General features: G+C 45.4%; 1 non-coding gene across 1 annotated transcript; it reads right to left on the reverse strand.

Moving 5' to 3' along the window:
* Window positions 1-441: 441 nt before the first annotated feature.
* On the reverse strand, window positions 442-516 carry Trnat-ugu (transfer RNA threonine (anticodon UGU)). The gene has a single exon. It is a non-coding gene; the product is annotated as a tRNA-Thr (tRNA).
* Between the last annotated feature and the right edge of the window lie 23121 nt (window positions 517-23637).

The raw sequence follows: 23637 nt of genomic DNA on the forward strand, positions 1-23637 counted from the left end.
CACCTAATTTTCCCCACCCTTCTACAGCATCACATCTCAAGTGCTTCGATTCTCTGCTTTTACGGTTTTCCCAAAGTCCACGTTTCACTGCTATACAAAGCTGTGATGCAAACGTGAATCCTCAGAAATTTATTCCTCAAAATACGGTAAGTATTTGATACTACTACACTTCAGTTGGCGAGTAATGCCCCTTCTGCCAGTGCTAATCGGCTTCCTGTGTCCTTGCTCCTCCTGTCACGGTTTATTTTGCTGGTTATGTAGCAGATGCCAATGCTGATGTTAAGTTTCTCGCTACTTATATATGACGGTAGTATCTGTTCCCGAAAGAACAGTTATCGTGGATGACCATGCAGCTTTGCTAGAAATGAAATGATATTTAAATGGACACCCTAGCTGCAAGCAGGCGTTGATATTCCTCATTGGGGACATGTTGAAAATGTGGGCCCCGACCGGGACTCGAACCCGGAATCTCCTGCTTACATGGCAGACGCTCTATCCATTTGAGCCATCGCGGGCACAGAGGATAGTGCGTCTGCAGGGACTTATCCCTTGCACGCTCCCCGTGAGATCCACATTCCCAACATGTCCACACCACTTCATTCGTAGTGCACCTAATAGATGTTGGCCCATCAGAGTCATTACTCGTGGCAGATTAATCTGCCAAATCCCGTACGAGTTCGGGCATAGCGTGTGCGTTCGCACAAGAAGGTCAATGGCCCGGAAGCCATATTTTTAACTATATATGACGGTAGTATCTGTTCCCGAAAGAACAGTTACCGTGGATGACAATGCAGCTTTGCTACAAATGAAATGATAATTGAATGGACACCCTAGCTGCAAGTAGGCGTTGATATACTTCATTAGGGGACATGTTGAAAATGTGTGCCCCGACCGGGACTAGAACCCGTGGACATGTTGGGAATGTGGATATCACGGGGAGCGTTTGCCATGTAAGCAGAAGGTCCCGGTTTCGAGTCCCGGTCGGTGCACACATTTTCAACATGTCCCCAATGAAGTATATCAACGCCTGCTTGCAGCTACGGTGTCCATCTAATTATCATTTCATTTCTCGCTACTTTCATTTCTGCTGCTTCTCATTACCTTCGTCTTCCTTCGATTTACTCTCAATCCATATTCTTAACTCATTAAACTGTTCATTTCCCTGAGGATAACAATGTCATCAGCGGATCTTATCATTCATATACTTTCACCTTGAATTTTAATTGCACTTGAATATGTTAATTGCAATTGAACATGTCTTTTATTTTCTTCTATCTTTTTCGATATATAGATTGAACAGTAGAGGCGAAAGACTGCATCCTTGTCTTACAATCTTTTTAATCCGAGTACATCGTTCTTTGTCTTCCACTCTTATCGTTCATTCTTAGCCTTAGTACATATTGTATATTACCCATCTTTCCCTGTATCTTACCCCAATTTTTGTCAGAATTTCGAGCATCTTCAAACATTTTACATTACTGAATACTTCTTCCACGTCGACAAATGCTATGAATGCGTCGTGATTTTTCTTTGGCTTTACCTTGCTTAAAGCCAGACTAATCGCCATCTAACATATCCTCAATATAATTTACTAGTAATATATGAAAATTATAGCTGTACTTGTACTCGAAACGGTATTTCGCGCTTTGCGCGATCGGTAGTCTAAACCGCTTTGGCTCTCCGTGCACGACTCATGGCCCTGGTGTGTACGTCCCATAATACTCTCATTCAAATCGTATGATCCCCGCATGGACAGAGAGACAGAGAGAGGGAGAGAGAGACATTGTTTTGGCTCGTCAGATTGCCTTGCTTCGGTAAGAAATACAGTAGAGGCGTGTCTGTACTAAGGGCATGTGTGAGTTCGGGTGTGCACGGACAGCCAAAGCGGGAAAGATGACCGGACGCGTAAAGCGGAAAATCTGGTCTCTAGTCCCACTCCGGCACTTGCTTTGCTATGCTACTGGTAAATCATATAGCCGGTGGGACAATCGTCGACACTTCACCAGGGAGAAAATGTACACCCCAACTCTTCAAGGGCCTGACGGACCTGCATACTCAGCAGAAGAGAAAGCAGAAATAATGGCCCGCAAACTCGCAGCATCATTCACACCGAACCTGGTACCATCAGATCCAGTGTTCACACATGCTACTGACCACGCATTTTAGCCCAACCATCTCGCGACGACATTCGACATGCTAGTACAGCCGATGTCTCCTGGGCTATAATGCATTCCGCTGCTAGGAAAGCCCTTGGTCAAGATGGCATTAAAAACCGTGTCCTCCAGGAGTTCACGGATAAATCCACTGAATACCTAACACAAATAACGAATGCCATACTAAAACACCAACACTTCCCCGCCTTTTGGAAGACGGCCAAGGTCCTGATGTTCAGTAAGCCGGGGAAAGACCACAGCCTCCCACAAAATTACCGACCCATCAGTCTTCTGAGCCCGCTCAGCAAGATTGTTGAGAAGGTGATTCTCAAACGCATCACTAGGCACTGCATAACAAACTACACCCTGAGACCGGAGCAATTCGGCTTCAGGTATGACCACTCCACAACACAACAACTCTTACGGGTCATTGAACATATAACACATGGCTTCAACACAAACAAAGCGACAGGGGCGGTGTTCCTAGACATCGAAAAGGCTTTCTACCGTCTGTGGCCAACGGCCTCATTCGCAAACTCAGCGACGCGGGATTCCCCGACGGGCTGGTGCGTCTCATACACTCATACCTCACAGACAGGAGTTTCAACACTGACGTGCAGGGTAAACAATCAACACGACACGGTATACACGCAGGAGTACCCCAGGGAAGCATGCTAGGGCCCCTACTGTTTAACCTCTACATAAACGATCTCCCAACCACACACAACACAACGACGGCAATCTACGCTAATGACACAGCCATCCTCGCGCAAGACTGGAAACCATCAAACATTACGTCACGCTTACAGACCGCACTCAGAGTGGCTGAGCCTTGGTTGGAGAAATGGCATGTTAGAGTAAACGTAGACAAGTGTAAAGCCGTTCTGTTCACTAGAAGACCGAAGAAACAGCGCAAACACCGATACTGGAGACCAATAACTCTGCGTGCACGCCCAATACGTTTCCACGAGAAAGTCAAATAACTCGGTGTCTGGCTGGACCGGAAATTACTCGGGGGGAGGGGGGGGACCACAAACAACACATGACCAACCTAGCAAGAGCGAGGCTCAGAAAGCTCTACCCTGCGCTCAACAGGCGGAGCACACTGAACAGAAGGGTGTCGAGGTCCATGTACATGACACTTATTCGACCTCTGATGACGTACGCAGCTCCTGCCTGGGGATACGCTGCGCCCACAAGCCTGCGCCGTCTGCAGATCATACAAAACAAAGTACTCAAAATCATAAGCAATGCTCCACGATACGCCCGCATCGCGGACTTTCACCGGGAATACCGACTTGAGACTCTCACGGAGGTAATCCACAAACTCACCACAAGACTATACAGAAACTCCAGACATTCGCAGAACCCTTTTATTCTGAATCTGGGGAACTACCACCACAACCATAGATGGAAACATAAAAGGCCAAAAGATGTACTTGTAAGGACCTAACATCTATGGACAAGTACACGCAAACAGAACGGTACAGGTGAGCCGCTGTTAATCAGACACCAATATTGGATATCCAGCTGGAACACACTTGCCGAATAACCGGCACCACGCAGGAAAGCCGTACTGTACACTACATGCAGACAAGCTCCACCAACTCCTCCTCCCCCCCCCCACCACCACCACACACACACACAGTGAGATGATCTATGGCCGATCTCCCACTACTGTATAACGATCTTGATTGTACCAGGAATGCAGCGGCTGCAGCAAACTTGGATACATTGCCATCGTGCACGGTAATGATGCATGATACCCATACTAACAAACCCAACCTTGCAGGAACTATCGCAGCTAGTAAGCTACTACTGCTCTTACTACCCATCCCACTGTCGCAGAGGTTTCTTTCCCACGGCACGAGCCATGGCACTTTTATCCCTCTGCTCTTCAAATTGCTACCCTCATTCGCGTTTCGTCCACTATCTAACACCTGATGGACCGTGTTAATGCGTAGTATTACCAAGACGCACGGACAACATGACAGCCCAGAATCCTGTGACCCACCTATTAGATAACTAAAATGTTGACGGAGGTGACAGTAGAACTTTTGGTTTGGTCACCACGTTGGTGCGGGCGTGGAGGGGCCCCATCTCTCTCTAAACAAGGAACAATCGTATTTGGAATTTGCGAATACATTTCATAATGCTGCCAGAAGGAACATTGCATTTAACTGTACAGACAACGTAAAATACAGACACAGCCCTACTTTAAAATTATGTAGGTCATAGCCCGACCAACAGGCATTACATGCATTGAGCGAAAATAATAGTCCATTGAGAATGGTTAGCTTCTAGTTGGAATCTAGATCTGCACAATCAAATTTAAAAAGGACTACTGATTGCTGCAATCTATAATTGAAAGGTCAATATAACAGTCTCTGAGTGCAACAGCTTTCTGATTTGAAGGTAACCTGATCTCAGTAGACATTACAGGGCGTACGCCGATGGCGTATACCATTGTGTATCACCGTCAGAAGCTCACTTTGAGGCAGGGCGCTTCATTAATGATTTTATTGGTGCATTGGGTGCTGGGCTAAATAAAGGAAAAGTTCTCTTTTGGACATCGGTAGTGGCATCGTTGACTCTGAACACCGTGACTGGCGTCAGTAAAGCACCTGCCGCAAATACCTTGGGAAACTCCTTGAGGAAATGGCTGACCGAATATCGACACGGAATTGGGCAGACGTGCTAAACAAACCTAATTCAACATCAAATAATGCTTCGATAGGCTGCTGAACATGTTACAGAAAGTACAGACACCCAAAATCTCAGCAATAAGTTAAGGGAACCGTTCGGTGCTGATCCTTCCAGAGCCTAATCTGGTTTACCACGAGCGAATTATATTTGAAGTGCGTTACGTCACAGTTACACTGAGCCAACGAAGAGTGGCCTAAAGTCCATGGACGTAAAGCAGAAATGCTAATTTCTCCTGGTCAATACATGCGCTAATGTACGGGAAGTGGGAAACATAGTACTGTAATGGTTATGAGCTGATGACCACAATGATGGCAGCTGCAACTGAATTGTAAGCCTCAGGGGGCCGGTCGTGAACCACGCTTCGCGAGGTAGCACTGGAATGGTGAATGGGTGCATGATAGTTCGACTTAACAACGTGCAACGCCTCTAGGGCGTAAGCCGTACACAGCCTATAGGGAGACCCTGTCGTGATCGGGAGGCCTAAAGGCTTACAGGGGCGTGCAGCTGGCGGATGACGATGGCATTTCCTTTTGCAAGAACGCTGTCCCCAGCATCGACTGGCAAGAACTTCGCCCTCACTAAAGAACACAGGCTTCCCGGCAGCTGTGTACGAGTTACGTTGAGACCCACCAATTAACGCTGTGGGCCTAGAATGGATGAGATTTCTCACGGCACAACAGTGTCTGCTCGCACGCGCAGCGGCAAATAGCAAAGACTTTCCCAACTTGGGTGATGGTAGCTGAACGACTGTACGGCCCGACGATCGAACTGTAGGTGCTCAGCGTGGACGGGCAAAGCAGCTCAAGTAGACCCCAAGGGTGGCCTACCAGTTGAGGGGTCCATCTAGCACCACCTGAGTCTGGACATAGTGACTTACAGATCCATGTAGACTAACAGGCTCGTGGACCATTTTATTTCCCCCTCAGGGCTTACCGCTGGCAGACTGCGACACCTTTCACTAAAATGGCTAGCATTAATATGTAATTAGCCCATAATTATTTTGGTACATAATTTGTTTGTATCACTGAAGTCATAACAAACCGTGACTCGGAAAACAGACATCTATAACCAGTAATAAATAAACCAACAACTGTACTTGCATCTGTGATATATTCCAGAGGCAACCAGTTTCTGCATTCCATTATATCATCATTAGACCATCTATGGTTATGCTAGACGAAATATCATCGAACCATTATCTGCACCAGCCTACGTAACGTGGCTATACAACGAGTGCTTGCGAGTACATAGGCGTGTTGCGTACGCTGGAACGGATATTGATTCACTTTTGCATGCCATTTTTTCCTGCAAGGTAAGTTCAGCCACTATGTTACCATAGAGAGCCTTTTAATGGTATAAAGGAATACCGTAACTGGTTGTCTCAGGAATATATCAGACATGAAAGTACAGCTGCTGGTTTATGTATTGCTGTTTATCCTATCGTCCCCGCTTGCAAGGATGGATGAAATAAAATCAAGCATCTAGCTCACTCGTGCTGCAGCAACTCTGCCCACTAGTCATTAATGTTTGTGTATCTCAGTTGCCTCTACTCGGTTAAAGAATGTGGTAATCATCCAGAGGTCTTGGGGTCAGTACTTGACACATCAGCAGGTGGCCCCCGGTTTAACTGCATCTGGCCGACTCTAGTCTGACCCGCTTCAATGCCCCTCGCAGTAGCTATGGCAGCGGAGTTTACTCGGACACGCCAAAGAAAGGTCGTGACACAACACATCTTCCGTCTTTGGTAGACCTGACCTCCAGATCTCACCTCATTGTAATCCCACAAAAACTCTATGTACACCGAAGCGCCAAAGAAACTGGTACAAGCACGCGTATTCAAATACAGAGACAAGCAAACAGGCAGAAAAAGGCACTGCGCTTAACAACTGCTATACTAGACAACAACGGTTTGGCGCAGTTGTTAGATCGGTTACTTCTGCTACAACGACAGGTTATCAAGATTTAACTGAGTTATAACGTGGTGTTATAACCGGCGCAAGAGCGATGGGACACAGCATCTCCAACATAACAATGAAGTGGGGATTTGCCGAATGACTATTTCACGAGGGTACCCTCAATGTCAGCAATTCGGTGAAACATCAAATCTCCAACACCGCTGCGGCCGAAAAAGCATCCTGCAAGAACGGGACAACGACGATTGAAGAAAATCGTTCAACGTGACACAAGCTCAAACCTTTGCCAGATTGCTGCAGATTTCAATGCTGGGCCATCAACAAGTGTCAGTAAGTGTACCATTCACCGAAACTTCATCGATATGGGTTTTCGGAGACGAAGGTCCACTTGTGTATCGTTGATGACTGCGCGACACAAAGCCTTACGCCTCGCCTGAGCCCGTCAACACCGACATTGGACTGTTGACAACTGGAAACGTGTTGCCTGGTCGGGTGACGCTCATTTCAAATTGTATCGAGTGGATGGACTTGTACGTTTATGGAGCCTCTTGAATCCATGGACCCTACATGTCAGCAGGGGACTTTTCAGTTGTTGGCGGCTCTGTAATGGAGTGGGGAGTGTGCCCGTGGAGTGATATGGGACCCCTGATACGTCTAGATACCACTCTGACAGATGACACATATGTAAGCATCCTGTCCGCTCAACTGCATCCTCTCATGTCTATTTACCATTTCGACGGTCTTCGGCAATCCCAGCCAAACAAAGCGACACTCCACACGTAAGAAATTACTACAGAATGGCTCGAGGAACACTCTTCTGAGTTTAAACACTTCCGCTGGCCACCTGACCCCCCAGACATGAACATTACTAAGCATATCTGAGATGGCTCGCAACGTGCTGTTCAAAAGAGATCAAATGCTTCAAATGGCTCTGAGCACTATGGGACTTAACATCTGAGGCCATCAGTGCCCTAGAACTTAGAACTACTTAAACCTAACTAACCTAAGGAATCACACACATCCACGCCTGAGGCAGGATTCGAACCTGCGATCGTTGCGGTCGCGCGGTTCCAGACTGTGGCGCCTAGAACCGCTCGACCACACCGGGTAGCCCAGAAGAGATCTCCACGACCTCGTTCTCTTACAGATTTAGGGTCAGCCATGCAGGATTCATGGTGTCAGTTCCCTTCAGCATTACTTCATTCATTAGTCGAGTCCATACCACGCCGTGTTGCTGCACTTCTGTGTGCTTGCGTTGACCATGCAAGATATTAGGCAGGTGTAACTTTTTATTAGTTGTTCAGTGTGCGTCGTACAATTTCAATACTGTGTACGGTATATTCAGCTTTTTCCTTAGAACGCCAGCCGCTGCGGCCGACTGGTTGTAGGCGCTTCAGTCTGGAACCGCGCGACAGCTACGGTCGCAGGTTCGAATCCTGCCTCGGGAATGGATGTGTGTGATGTCCTTAGGTTAGTTAGGTTTAACTAGTTCTAAGTTCTAAGGGACTGATAACCACAGCTGTTAAGTCCCATAATGCTCAGAGCCATTTGAACCATTTTGAACCTTAGAACAGTAAACTTAAACCGGGAGGGTGACTCGATTTTCCATAAGGCCACTACTCCATCAAATTATTGCTTACAAGGTAGAAAAGTGATATAGCCGAGAAAACATTGCTCTTGAAATATCCTCTAATTTACTCAGAAAAATTCCTCCCGCTTATCTGGCAGCATCTACACCTGGCTGTAGTCATGCAGAGTCTCCAGCCGGAAAATATCGTTATCTGGACTCAATATTTCGGCGGTCATCCTTGCCGCCATCTTCAGGTGAGTACGCAGTCGCCCTAACTCGCCGGAACTGAAAACAAGCACGCCTCGGCTTTTCCTCTATACACTGGGCCCACTACGCGTGCGCGAACATAACTGTCATCTAGTGCAAAGCACAACAGCACAACAGTGGTGAAAGCTCGTGGAGAAGGCAAATCGATATCAAACTGCTTTTGATGACCGAAGCAAGAACCGCTTTTTCTTAATGTGAAACAGAAGACGATTCCAGCTCTTACTTAAAGGATAACCTTATCTCGTTTTATAATATCGTCAGATAGCTGGATTTCAATGGTTTCTTTCACTACACTGTCCCATTACCGAGACGCAGGGGCAACTACTTGCGTCTCATCGTGCCACTTTTATGTGCTTCAGTTAGACGATGTGTTGAAACTGCAGATGTTTCTCGCTGAAACAAACGCGTGTGGCGATGATGCTCCACCCAACCAATCCGGACAGTACGAATCGTTTGTGTAATATAGGTTTTCCCGCAATGGCAGGTAATCTTGTACGCCCCGGGCTTTCTCGATCCCAAGTCACCCTTCACTGAGCCCAGCGGAGCTCTGGTCTTAGCTGGTGGACTGAATCGGATATCGATTTATCGTTTACGCAAGCTTTCACCATTGTTGCGCTGCTGTTCCTTGCGCTAGAGGGCAGTAATGTTCACGGATGCTCGGTGGACCCACGGTCGGTGTATAAAGGAGCCGCCGCGGCGTGTTTGATTATAGTTTCGGCGAGACAGGGTGACTGCCTAAGCATCTGAATAAGGCGTCCAGGCGAACCGCGAAAATATTGAGTTCAGAAGACGAAATGTTCCGGGTGGAGATACGACATGAATACAACGAATTATTACGCCAGGAAAGTTTACGGAGCCAGCGTCTACACCTAATGTCCACTTCACTAATCATTAGTGACTGTTGGTAATCCGGTCCATCTCATGCACCCATATGTGCACTGACCTGCCTTCATTTTTTTCCATAAATATTACCCAATTTGCCGAGCACGCAACAGTAAGAATAAGACCGTAAAACGTCTTACTTATTAAGAAATTTCATAACTCACCGTCTTTTCACGAGTAAGGGCCCTGTCCAAGTTATCTCTTATGTACATTTCCTCCCCACGTATAAGGTGGCTTCTTCGCTGACTGCTTTGTTATATATCTAGGAACTTTGTCCGCGAGACAATAGTTTCCCGTATGTTTCCTAACAAGGGAACCTTCCCATCGCACCCCCCTCAGATTTAGTTATAAGTTGGCACAGTGGATAGGCCTTGAAAAACTGAACACAGATCAATCGAGAAAACAGGAAGAAGTTGTGTGGAACTATGAAAAAAAAAAAAGCAAAATATACAAACTGAGTAGTCCATGCGCAAGATAGGCGACATCAAGGAGAGTATGAACTCAGGAGCGCCGTGGTCCCGTGGTTAGCGTGAGCAGCTGCGGAGTGAGAGGTCCTTGGTTCTACTCTTCTTCAAGGGAAAAGTTCAATTTTTTACTTTCAGACAATTATTATCTGTCCGTACGATGCGACGTAAACTGCGCCGTAGTATCGGGTAAGGTAGAAGAATCTTTTTACCCATTCGCCAAGTGTACAAGTTAGATGGGTCGACAAAGAATTACTGTCATGTGACGCACATGACGTCGCCAGTGTCGTATAGAATGTATCAGACGTGTGTTCTTGATGAGGAATCGGTTGACCTATGACCTTGCGATCAAATGTCTTCGGTTCCCAATGGAGAGGCACGTCCTTTCGTCTACTAATCGCTCGGTTTTGCGGTGCGGTCGCAAAACACAGACATTAAACTTATTAAAGTGAACAGAGACGTCAATGAACAAACGGACAGATAATAACTTTGCGAAAATAAAGAAAAAAAATTATTTCCCGAGGGAAGACTTGAACCTATGACCTCACCTTCCGCAGCTGTTCGCGCTAACCACGGGCCACGGCGCTCCTATGCTCTTTTCCTCCCTGATGTTGCTTATATTCTTCATGGATTACTCAGTTTGTATAATTTGCTTATTTTTTTCATAGTTTCACACAACTTCTTCCTGTTTTCTCGATTGATCTGTGTTCAGTTTTTCAAGGCCTATCCACTATGCCAACTTATCACTAAATCTGAAGGGGGAGTGGGGTGCGATGGGGAGGTTCCCTTGTCAGAAAACACACCACTAAACCTATCCTCACACATGAACCCCATATAATACAACCGCACACGGCAAATTGGTTCTTCCCCTTATTTCCCTCGCTGTAATGCTACTCACAGACTGAATACTCCTTCCCATATTATGTCTCCTTGCAGCTTTTGGTGCTACAGCACGCGTACTGATTTTTAGTGATTTCGCCTACAGTTTAAATGGTTGGTTATACATTACAGCTGTTTATCACTGCCGACAGTTTTCTCTAGCAGGATCAAAGTTTTCCCAAGTTCCGGCGCGCATTATCAACGGTCAGATTTTGCTTGAGTCTCCCTCCTACCTCCAGTACATGTTCTAATGCAAGTGTTATAACTTTTTTTTTCACTTCAAAATCGTCAGACAGACCTCCTCAAAAGGGTTTGCCATATCAACCTGCCCAGTAGTCCCACAGGCATTTTTCCTCTTCCTTCTTATACCACGTCCCTGCTTGTGAGGAGGCGACGCCACCGCAAGTGGAGGGGAAGCCTCGTCCTCCAGAAATAAATGCGTCTGTATCACTGCGTTACATAAACATCTATAAAATAACTGATATTGTCAACAGATCACTATGAACCCTTTTGCACAGTACCTACAACCCTGTTTAATACCAATGTTGCTGGCAAAAGCACTGCTTTGTGCTTCAGTTAGGCTTCACTTTCTCCATACAGCACCCATTCTCACCCAGTGGGGTTCACACAGCTGCATCTAAATCAATACCACCCCCGTTGCTTCTCACGTACTCAACACTTCAGTACAGCATACGCTCACGTCTGGCGTTGCAGCTAACTCAAAGTCATATTTTTACAGGATAAACGGCAGTCCTTCGCGCATCTACACTCATGCTCATAAATGAAGGATAACTACAGAATGTGGTGCCACACAACGTGGCACTACACAGTACTGGCGCTAATAGCAGAAGCACATAGGAACACACATGACACAGATCCGTAAGTCCACGGTATTGGTGATAATGTGAGAAAACCGTCCCGAAACAAAATGGTTCAAATGGCTCTGAGCACTATGGGACTCAACTGCTGTGGTCATAAGTCCCCTAGAACTTAGAACTACTTAAACCTAACTAACCTAAGGACAGCACACAACACCCAGCCATCACGAGGCAGAGAAAATCCCTGACCCCGCCGGGAATCGAACCCGGGAACCCGGGCGTGGGAAGCGAGAACGCTACCGCACGACCACAAGATGCGGGCCGTCCCGAAACATATGTGCTACAAAACGCCACTGTTTCCTGCGCATCTACCCCGACATCAGTATGGGATAAAATCACAATGCACACGTACACCTGCCGTACAACGGGTTGGCTTCCTCTGGATCAGCTGGTCGAGCAGCTGCTGGGTTATAGCCTCCCATTCTTGCACCAGTGCGTGTCCGAGCTCCTGAAGTGTCGTAGGGGTTTGAAGACGTGCAGCGATATGTCGACCGAGAGCATCCCCGACGTGCTCGATGGGGATTAGGTCTGGAGAACACGCAGGGCACTCCATTTGCCAGGTATCTTCTGTTTCAAGGTACTCCTCGTCAATGGCAGCTCGAGGGGGCCGTACGCCACCATCCATCAGGAGGAAGGTGGGACCCACTGCACCACTGAAAAGGCGGACACACTGGTACAAAGTGACGTCCCAATAACCTGACCTGTTACATTTCCTCTGTCAAAGACATGCAAGCGTGTACGTGCACCAATCATAACCCCACCCCACACCATCAAATCACGACCTTATACAGGTCTCTTTCAAGGACATTAACGGGTTGGTAGCTGGTTCCTGGTTCACCCCAGATGAAAACCCGGCGAGAATCACTGTTCAGACTATATCAGGACTCGTCCGCGAACATAACCTGGGACCACTGCTCCAATGCCCATGTACTGTGTTCGTGACACCAGGCTTTACGGGCTCTCCTGCGACCAAGGGTCAGTGGAATGCACCTTGCAGGTCTCCAGGCGAATAAACCACGTCTGTTCAGTCGTCTGTAGACTGTGTGTCTGGAGACAACTGTTCCAGTGGCTGCGGTAAGGTCACGTGCTAGGCTATCTGCAGTACTCCGTGGCGGTCTGCGGGCGCTGATGGTGAGATATCGGTTTTCTTGTGGTGTTGTACACTGTGGACGTCTCGTACTGCAGCGCCTGGACACGTTTCCTGTCTGCTGGAATGGTTGCCATAATCCTGAGAACACCTGCTGTGTTTGACCAGCCTCCAGTCGCCCTAGTATTCTGCCCTTCATAACGTCATCAATATGTGTTCTGCGAGCCGTTTTCAAAACACAGTCACCATTAACACGTCTGAAAACGTCTACACACTTACTCGCTGCATCGTACTCTGACAAGCACCAAAACACCTCTGTGCATGTGGACTGCTGCCAGCACCACCGTGCGATGACCGCAGGTCAAATACACCACATGGTCATACCGCGAGGTGATTTAAACCCGCAAACCGCCCAGCAGAGCGTTGTCTCACCAAGTATTAGCATTATCCTTAATTTATGATCATGAGTGTATATAACTCATACATTTAATTTCTTTCTCTTAATTTTCAACTTTCGTGAATATACTGGCATTTCCCCTTTTTCCAAGTCGCTCCACAAGCGTCATATTCCTTATCGTGAGATGAGAGAAAGACCGTTGAAGCAGCAGCTAAGAAGGAGTGGCTACACATATTAATATTAGATCACGCAGATGTCCAGCGACGTGCAATAAAGGTTTCTGTTCATCCTCGAATTTCTGTCAGTTGATTTACTATCTCCACAAAGACAACAATGGACATGTGACCGGGGAAAGTCATCACGGCAGTCGATTAGCTAAAAGTATTTGAAGAATAGTGCAGATAGCAGTGATGCGTTAAGGAAGCGCAAATGTATGGACGTAGTGGAAAGAGCGTTACATCATAAAATGAATCTAAATATAATAAAAACTCACTAGTCAGTGTCAATCCTTAGTACATCGCATATTTCCGCTCGGCTGCAGATTTTCGATTTGTGTCGCAGCACACTGCTTGGTAGTAAATCCTTCCCTGTTTATTATTAAAATTTCGATTACATTGTGTCAGGAGGTTGCATACAGACCGGTTCCGCATTTATCAACACTGCGGTCGCGTTCTATGCGACGTACTGCAATTCGCACCAGGAATCAGAATACGTCCCGGTGTCGGCCGACCAGCACATATCGAGAGAACTGTGCCGCGTTGCGGCCAATGCAATCGGTAAACACGCGGAATAACAAACGACCGCTGGGATCCGTAAATCTGAGGCCGCGTTTCAATTAGTCTGCCCGATGATTTGCTGCGGTCAGCCGTCAGAAACGCCCGCGGTGCGGCAGCATGTGGCTGCGCTGTTCTTAGTTTTACAGAGTCAGGGCTCGTAGCTCGTAGAGCACTGAGGCCTTCTGGCTGACTGCATAGAACTGTAGCTGATACACTTTTTGCCGTGTGATTTATTTCCTTTTTACGGAAGGTGCAATGAATATTTTGTGTGTGACGATATAGAGCCACACAACGCAATTTTTATGACATTTATCTATAACGTAGTGAAATTTTTTCTACAAATATGAAATATTTTAGAAGCAGCCCTCTTAATTTGCATTATTTATAACCTAGTTAAATTTTACGTACAAATATAAAATATTTTAGCCATCAGATTTGCATTATTTTTTTTCAAACTCGTACAACACACTTAAAAGTATACATCGTATTTTCAAGGATTCTTTGTATTCCATTTACTTACTTGCTGCGACAATGTTGTTACTTTCTTCGTAGAAACGTGCGCTTCTAAATTTGGCAACCAGGAAAATTCAACTCGTTAAATACGAGGTGCCCTACAAGATGTTAACACTATTTGTACTGTATTTATTAACTGCGAAAGTCATCGAGCCAAATAAGTGTTAATTCGCACAAGAGGCAATGGAGCCACAAGATTACGTATATATAAAACTGTGCCTTCCATTTAATGAAGAATATACGTCACGTTGAAAACGGATCCAATATGTTCGAATTATAGAACAGTACATAAATTCTGTTTGTAGAAGGTAAAGGTTTAATAATGTGTATCATAAAATTTGTAACTGATAAATACCTTTATTCACTCTACTACCGTTTCCACATAGCTATGAAATGTCAACGTACTATTGATATTACTGATGATTGCCGATAAGCGCGAACACAAATAACGTAGAACTAAAATAGAGTATTATATAATGACGAATACTGAAGTGAGATGACAGCTTGTGTCCTAGATTGTCAAGTAAAATGGTTCAAATGGCTCAGAGCACTATTAGACTTAACATGTGAGGTCATCAGTCCCCTAGAACTTAGAACCACAGAAATCTAACTAACCTAAGGACATCACACACATCCACGGCCGAGGCAGGATTCGAACCTGCGACCGCAGCGGTCGCGCGGTTCAAGACTGAAGCCCCTAGATCCGCTCGGCCAAACCGGCCGGCGATTGTCAAATAACTTCTCATGAGAGCTCACTACATCTTTTAGTAATTTACGCAATACAGTAACAAACAATAGCTCTTAACTTCACTGGTGCTGAATTATTATTCAAAGAGTGATACTGTATCACTGTTCTTTCTAGATACGACCGTAATTATCTAATAATTATATAATTATTCTCTTACTTGACAATATGCTGCTTCTATCCCCCCTTTCTCTCTCCTTCTCTCTCTCTCTCTCTCTCTCTCTCTCTCTCTCTCTCTCTCTCTCTCTGTCTCTCTCAACTGCTGTACGTACACTTGCAACATTTTGGTGCTGAGAGTTCTCGAAAAGTTGAAATCGAAGGAGTACCATCGGGCTGTGGTACAAATCTCGCTCATCTAACAGTGAACATGTTCTGACTCTGTGTTACATCCTTTATAGGCACTGCTGTGAGGAGTGCGACTGTAGGCAGTTTATGCTGAGCGACTGAAAGAAAGACTAGATTTCCATTGTTTGTTATAGATTGACCTATAAACGGCAGAAACGCAATGCGCGTGTCACTGGACAGAAGAAGGTTCAAAGTTTATGACACAGATGTAGTTTTGTTTGTTTTTGTTGTGTCCTTGCCAATGGAGCACTGAGACTGTTTCCCACAGACGGTTATTTGAAGTTCGCCACCAATCACAATTGCGGCCCAAACACCAATCCTCACGTCTCCGCCAATGAGGTGTACTTTCACGTAGCTATAAGCGACATCTACAGGCAGCAACGGACAGTTTATGTTCGGCATTGGCGTACGACAGCTGTAGTACGGAGTTTCAGGGATGCAGTTCGTAGCTACAATTCGTAGAGGAGATCAACCTGAGAGATATAGTCTACAAATGGAGTCGTCTGTAGCCATCACATTGGGAAGTTTACTACAGTGATTGACGCTGTGGCGCCCGGGATGGACGTGGTCTTGTTGACATTGTATTCAGAAAGCACCTCTTGACAGGTCACCGGTAGTTGTATCTGCCTGCAAGCGTATCCAACGAGTTGCTGTACAACTTAGATATCGCAGGGCATTAAAATATATGTTTGTGTATCATTAATATGTTTGTACTGTCAGTTCCTCCGTCCACCCCAGTGCACCCGAACCTGAAACGACGTGTGCGAGCCACTCTACCCAGACACTGTGTGCACATCAGTTTGTAGCAACGTGGCGACTACACCACAAGGGATACCGTTTTTTGTGTTGGAATTCGGGCGAAGCCAATCCATTGTTCAGGTGCAACGTGCATTCCACCATGGATTCACCAAGAAACCGGCTCTACACAAGCAAGTTTTTGACGAGCGTACAAAATTCTTGGAAGTTCGTTGCATATGCAAAGGGAAGAGTACTGGTCAGCCACGCACGTCTGCTCAAAATGTCGAGCATATTAGAGATGAGTCCACATGAAGCCCTTGGAACTCCACAAGACAGGCAGATATGTTCTGAAAATGACTACATATGAAGCGTAACAAGTTGCAGTTACTGCAGCAGTTGTCTCCTGGCGACATCTACAACGTGTTGACACGAGGAAAGTTTTCTTTGAGGAAGAACGGGCTTTTCCTCCAATGAGTAAAGTGTCGAACATGAAAGAACTTTAGTAAAACTGTGTTTTCGTAATTTCTGTTCATAAAGTTTATGAACCTTCGATTACGCCGACGAAACTGTGACAGGAATGTCATACCTCGACATGCTATAAAACAGGTAGTTTCCTGAACTACACGAAGACTCCAATGATTTAATTGTTTTGCATGATGGCGCCCCCGCCTCATTTACACCTTGAGGTGTGGCCTTATCTTAAAAACATAATCCCACAACGTTGGATTGGAAGAGGTGGACAATAACATGTTGTTCGTTGCTTCTGGGCTTCCAGGTCACCACACCTCAAACGTTGTTTTCTTTCTTTTTTTTTTTTTTTTGCTGTGGGTGGTACATAAAAGACAGACTCTTTTTCTCACCTATGGCAGCTATTCTTCAGGACCTGGAAACTCGAATTGTTAAAGCTATCGATTTTTTCATTAAATACAGATCTACTGTATTGTGTGTGGACAGAAATTCATTACGCTATCTATGTTTCTCCAGCGACGTATGATACGTCGAATGTACTGTATAGTGTAGATATGTGCAAACAGAAAACTTTTAACATTCTTCTGTCCAGTAACACGTGCAGTGTATTTCTATTTTTCATAGTTTTTCCGTAATAAACAGCTGAAATCTTTCTTTTTGAGACACCCTATATATCTTTATCACTCGAGAAAAATCATTTTGTTTATTAGCTATTTCAATGTTTAACAGTCATCACCAGGTGGAAGTTTAATGAGGTGCTATTAGTGGTAAGCTTCGGAGATTTCGGGCACCATCATGTGCGGCGTCTCAAGGCGTGGACTGTGATTTGACCTGTTAACAATATAGTCAATTAACTACAGCACACATGGAAACGGCAGAGCATATGGCTTAAACATATTAAAGGTGCTACTAGCGGAGGAAGAACAGTATATGGGCTGCATTCTGCGGCTGCAAATCGTGTATCTTACATTGTAGTAAGCTCACACCTTTTGTTAGTTTTTTTTCTTGTCTTTTTACAAATAAGCTACATTTTTTCACCAATATGTCTAGCATCGAAGACACAAAAAATTAAAAATATCATTCGAACCCTGATCTCCTGCTTACTGGGCAGATGCACTGACCTCTGCACCACGCGGAGACAGTTATTTTCATAATATCACGAATTACCCTTGCGCACCTCCTGTCAGATCCAAATTCTCAACTCATCTACAAACCACCGATGTAGTGCTCCTTCCCCATTGTTCTCATTACTCCCGGCAATCCGCTCATCCCCGTAAACGTTCGAGCAATGCACTGAAGTGATCAATTAGTCGTCCTCGCCTTAGCTGCACATCTAGTGGAAGAACAGACACTATATTTATAACTTAAGGTAAGTACGACCAACTGATCATTTCAGTACAGATGCACACCACGCTCCAACCCTTACGGGAATCGGCGAAATGCAGCGAGTAATGAGGATCATTTGCAAGGGCCACTGCATTGGCAGTGAGCCACAAGTTGAGAATCTGGGTCTGATGCAAGGGGTGGTACGGTAGTCAGTGTGATTGCGGTGACCACTGCGTCCGAATGGCTTAGTGTGGAAAGCAACTGCCTAGTATGCAAGAGACCCGGGTACGAATCCGGTTCTGCACAAAAGTTAACAGATGCCCTTTGATTTAAGTCAATACCACTAGCAGCTAATGTCGGACAATTATTTGTGTCTCGATTTGTAATGGCTATAGGATCAGCACATACATTGCATCAACGAGTTTACTTAAAAGAGTTATACACTACTAGCCATTAAAATTGCTACACCAAGAATAAATACAGATGATAAACGGGTATTCATTGGACAAACATATTATACTAGAACTGATAAGTGATTACATTTTCACGCCATTTGGGTGCATAGATCCTGAAAAATCAGTACCCAGAACAGCCACCTCTAGCCGTAACAACGGCCTTGATACGCCTGGGCATGGAGTCAAACAGAGCTTGGATGGCGTGTACAGGTACAGCTGTCCATGCAGCTTCAACACGGTATCACAGTTCATCAAGAGCAGTGACTGGCGTATTGTGACGAGCCAGTTGCTCGGCCACCATTGACCAGACATTTCCAATTGGTGAGAAATCTGGAGAATGTGCTGGCCAGGGCAACAGTCGAACATTTTCTATATCCAGAAAGGCCTGTACAGGAACTGCAACATGCGGGCGTGCATTACCCTGCTGAAATGGAGGGTTTCGCAGGGATCGAATGAAGGGTAGAGCCACGGGTCGTAACACATCTGAAATGTATCGTCCACTGTTCAAAGTTCCGTCAGTGAGAGCAGGAGGTGAACGAGACGTGTAACCAATGGCACCCCATACCATCACGCCGGGTCATACGCCAGCATGACGATGACGAATACACGCCTCCAGTGTGCGTTCACCGCGATGTCGCCAAACACGGATGTGACCATCATGATGCTGTAAACGGAACCTGGATTCATCCGAAAAAATGACGTTTTGCCATTCGTGCACCCGGGTTCGTCGTTGAGTACACCATCGCAGGCGCTCCTGTCTGTGATGCAGCGTCAGGGGTAACTGCAGCCATAGTCTCCGAACTGATAGTCTATGCTGCTGCCAACGTCGTCGAACCGTTCGTGCAGATTGTCATGCAAACGTCCCCATCTGTTAACTCAGGGGTCGAGAAGTGGCTGCACGACCCGTTACATCCATGCGGATAAAATGCCTGTCAATTCGACTGCTAGTGATACGAGGCCGTTGGGATCCAGCACGGCGTTCTGTCTTACCCTCCTGAACCCACCGATTATATATTCTGCTAACAGTCATTGGATCTCGACCAACGCGAGCAGCAATGTCGCGATACGATAAGCCTCAATCGTGATAGGCTACATTCCGACCTTTATCAAAGTCGGAAACGTGATGGTACGCATTTCTCCACCTTACACGAGGTATCTCAATAACGTTTCACCAGGCAACGCCGGTCAACTGCTCTTTGTGTATGAGAAATCGGTTGGAAACTTTCCTCATGTCAGCACATTGTAGGTGTCGCCACCGGCGCTAACCTTGTGTGATTGCTCTGAAAAGCTAATAATTTGCATGTCACAGCATCTCCTTCCTGTCGGTAATTTCACGTCTGTTGCACGTCATCTTCGTAGTGTAGCAATTTTAATGGCCAGTAGTGTAGAAGTCCTTAATTTATTACAGTGACAAGTAGAATTTTTATATACTTCTTAATTTGAGCAGCAACTGATAAAATAGTTCTGAATGTCGGACAGATCCATTACTAGAAATTTCTATGTAATGGCGTAACAGAAGGAAATGGAGAAATGCAAATTATGAAATTCCTTATAGATACACGGAAATTACTGTACATCTACTGTACTGTCTAGATTAAAGTTTCTGTGATTGTACGGTAATGGGAGCTTTGTATGACAAGGTAACTACATTTCGGATAAGTGAAAAATTCTATATTTATAGACTACATAATAACATTTGTGAATATATTGGGAGCTAAGCTGTGTACAAATTTCTGTGTGAAATATTTTAATGTAATGGCCTGACTTTCTTTCAGAAGAGTTATACATATATGTACACGATTTTCAACGTTAGAATGCACCCACGTACTGTTCTTCTTGTACTGTTGGTATCTTTATTTTAAATGATAATTAATTGAAACCCTCAGCTGCCGACAGGTGTTGCTGACATACCTTGATGGGGTCAGCCGAAAATGTGTGCCCCGAACGGGACTCGAACCCAGGATCTCCAGCTTACATGGCAGACGCTCTGTCCATATGAGCCACCGAGCATACCGTGTAAGCAGCAGATCCCGGGTTAGAGACCCGGTAGGGCACACATTTTCAGCTGCCCCCATCAAGGTATGTCAACAACACCTGTCGGCAGTTGAGGGTTTCAATTAATTATCATTTATTCCAGAGAAGCTACACGGTCTTCAATGGTATCTGTTCTTTCGAGAACAGTTACTATCTTCATACGTCTTTATTATCTCTGAACTATCTGCCATGTTACAGCTCTACGTTATGTGGTAAACTCACTTTATTATATACGGTGGAAGCCACAATATAATCTCGCACATACAGATATGAAATCGCTTATGTTTACCACTAAAAAAACCTCATAAAAAAGACACATGGCACCTGGTGGTGCTGACCGTCCAGAGGCGTAGAAGATGTATTAAACCTTAGTGAGTGACGAAGAAAGAGACATTTCACTCTGGAAACATGATCTGTGATGAAAACTGCTCAACAAATTCGTCGCCGATACTCGTGAACTTGACAGCGATCACGATTCAGATCTGGCGGAAGGGGCTCCGGAACGCCCTATACTTGCAATGTTAAAATAACGCTTATAAATTACATCTTTCCTCACAAAGTATTTGAGGTAGGAAGTTGAACTTTTTACAGATTATTTACTGGAATATGGGCTACAACTTAACACAGGGATTTTACAAAATTTTAGTTCAGTTATTAAAGATGATTTTTTTTTCAATTGTAATAAAAATTCACAACATTTTTTTGCAATTTTTTATTTATATATTCAAAAATATACAGTTTTTTGAAAAAAGGCTGTGTTAAATTATGCAGAAGGTACTGTGTAACATTTACTGAAAGTTTGAAACAAATATGTTTGGAAGATCCTTAGAAAACACGTAATTAGTATGAGAAAATAAAAGTTTTGCGAATCGAGCGACAAAGATCAGATTAACTTTTTAGTGCATTCCAGTTCCATAGGACGGATTATCTTCATCCTCTGCAAACTCCTCCTCCAGCTTCCTCTTGTCCCTCCTCCTGTTTACTCTTGCTTGTATTTCTGCAGCCCGAAGGCGTTCCTTGTCTAAAGCAAGCATCGCTCGTACCATGTTAGAACCTATCTTCATTCCCACATTTCTAAATACCTTGCACCTTACAATGTTGCCATCATTGATAGTCGCAACAGCATCATACACACCAAAGTGAAGTGTTTCTAATCCAACAAATACAGTCTTGGGGATTCTCGACCATATAACACTATTTACACTTTCATTGGGTTTTTGAGTTTTTCCGTGAATACACTTTTTCAACAGTTCAGGTGCTGCTAAGTCTCAGAAAATAGGTTAGCCACAACACATACTTTATCTCACATCACTAAAATGTACCTGATGAACACGGACGTTAATAATAACACCATTTGACAGCAGTTTAACAGCGCCACAGTGGGTCACGCCCATGTAGAACACATTTCAAAAAAAATTTAAAAAAGTTGCAGTCATCGGAATTAATAAATTATATATCTATGAAAAGGTAATAGTCTGCAGATTCAGAAAACGCAAAAAAGTAAAAATTGAACTTTTAATGATTTTGAGCCTTTCCGGAGCCCCTTAACGTAAATGTAGGGATAAACGGGCTTCCAACCAATACGAAAAATTCGCCGAAATACGTGGGTAGCAGCCTCGGGGCTTTCCTTGTTAGTGATGCCGTTTACGCTCAAAAGTAAGGACGGGTCCCTGGAATCGGATAGCAGCGATAGTAATGTGGTCAGGAGGAGATCATCAGAACTGCGGTGCTCACCACATTTCAGCCTGCTATCAGACTGCCGAAGCAGCGTATTCCTCCTAGGGTAACACTGTTATTACATCATTCATGTGTCCGACATCCCATCGTCACGTCACGCCCGGGTTAGGCCCGAGTCCGGAAATTCCGGTAGCAGTGCGTGTGGGCTTTTGCGAGCGCGGAGGTAATTAGTGGCGGCCTGTGAGCATGGGGGCGGGCCAGAAGGCCCGCTAAGGCTCTCTGGAGCCAACGCATTCTGCCCGCGGCGTCCGCAAATTGCATTACCGCTGCCGCGGAGGCGGCGGCGGCAAGAAGCGGGCCCCCGTCCTGACTCTAATACACTCGCTGGTTACCGCGTGACGGGCCGCCGACGCGGGATGTCGTGCTCAGAAAATTAAAAAGGTAATCACACGCCAGTGACGATGGCCGTCCCCACGGCGGTGAGGAAGAAATCGCTCGCTTCCATTTCTCGTTAGGAAATAAATTGTGGACGACCTTTCGTTGTTCCTGCTCTTCGCAAATTACCGTCGTCTGTTCCCCTTATACGTGCTGCGGTTGCAGGATTAGGAGACGACGTGCACAGTGACTCAACAATGGGCGGCATATACACTGTAGCAGACGCATCAACAAACGCAAAACTCTTATACTCTCCCTATTCGCTCATGATGCTCGGTGCCCATATTGACACACACACACACACACACTCACACACACAAGCTCGCGCACTTCGAGTGAAAAAAGCGCTTATTTTGCACTTACCTATTCGGCCTTTCTCCTTAATGTTTTAATTATATTAGGATCAACCTCAGAGACTCTGGTTAAGAGAAGGGATTATGAAACTTCCTGGCAGATTAAAACTGTGTGCCCGACCGAGACTCGAACTCGGGACCTTTGCCTTTCGCGGGCAAGTGCTCTACCAACTGAGCTACCGAAGCACGACTCACGCCCGGTCTCACAGCTTTACTTCTGCCAGTATCTCGTCTCCTATCTTTATCACGGAAAGATGTAACCTCCATTTGACAGTATAGTATACAAGGTGTACAACTTCGCTTCCGCCGTTTTTTCCCCTACATTGAGGCTTTAATGAAACACATTGGTTACACATGTATCATTCAAAGTACTTTCCATCGCTGGCTACTACTTTCTCCCATCTTTCGAGCAGTGTACGAATCCCGCGTCGAAAGAATCGTTCATCATTTGAAGCGATCCACGAATCGATCCTATTTGTGACTTATTCATGAGATCGGAAGTGTTGGTCAGCCTATCCATGCGCTATTCATCTAAACAGCTGATAGTCAGAGGGAGCAATTTCTGGAGAATATTGC

The sequence above is a fragment of the Schistocerca cancellata genome, chromosome 6 (assembly GCF_023864275.1).
Source record: "Schistocerca cancellata isolate TAMUIC-IGC-003103 chromosome 6, iqSchCanc2.1, whole genome shotgun sequence".
Classification (NCBI taxonomy): Eukaryota; Metazoa; Arthropoda; class Insecta; order Orthoptera; family Acrididae; genus Schistocerca; species Schistocerca cancellata.